The sequence below is a fragment of the Nerophis ophidion genome, linkage group LG24 (genome assembly GCF_033978795.1).
Source record: "Nerophis ophidion isolate RoL-2023_Sa linkage group LG24, RoL_Noph_v1.0, whole genome shotgun sequence".
Classification (NCBI taxonomy): domain Eukaryota; kingdom Metazoa; phylum Chordata; class Actinopteri; order Syngnathiformes; family Syngnathidae; genus Nerophis; species Nerophis ophidion.
The window spans coordinates 42,297,993-42,298,305 of NC_084634.1; positions in this window are offsets into that span (position 1 = coordinate 42,297,993).

The window sequence follows — 313 nt, forward strand, 5'->3', positions numbered from 1 at the left end:
GGGTGAGTGATGCACTCTGCACTCTTCACTCCAGATGGCCAGTGTACAGTATAGTCAGTATACTTGGTGAGTGTACTGAGAACCCGGGTGAGTGGTGCACTCTGCACTCTTCACTCCAGATGGCCAGTGTACAGTATAGTCAGTGTACTTGGTGAGTGTACTGAGACCCCGGGTGAGTGGTGCACTCTGCACTCTTCACTCCAGATGGCCAGTGTACAGTATACTCAGTGTACTTGGTGAGTGTACTGAGACCCCGGGTGAGTGGTGCACTCTGCACTCTTCACTCCAGATGGCCAGTGTACAGTATAGTCAG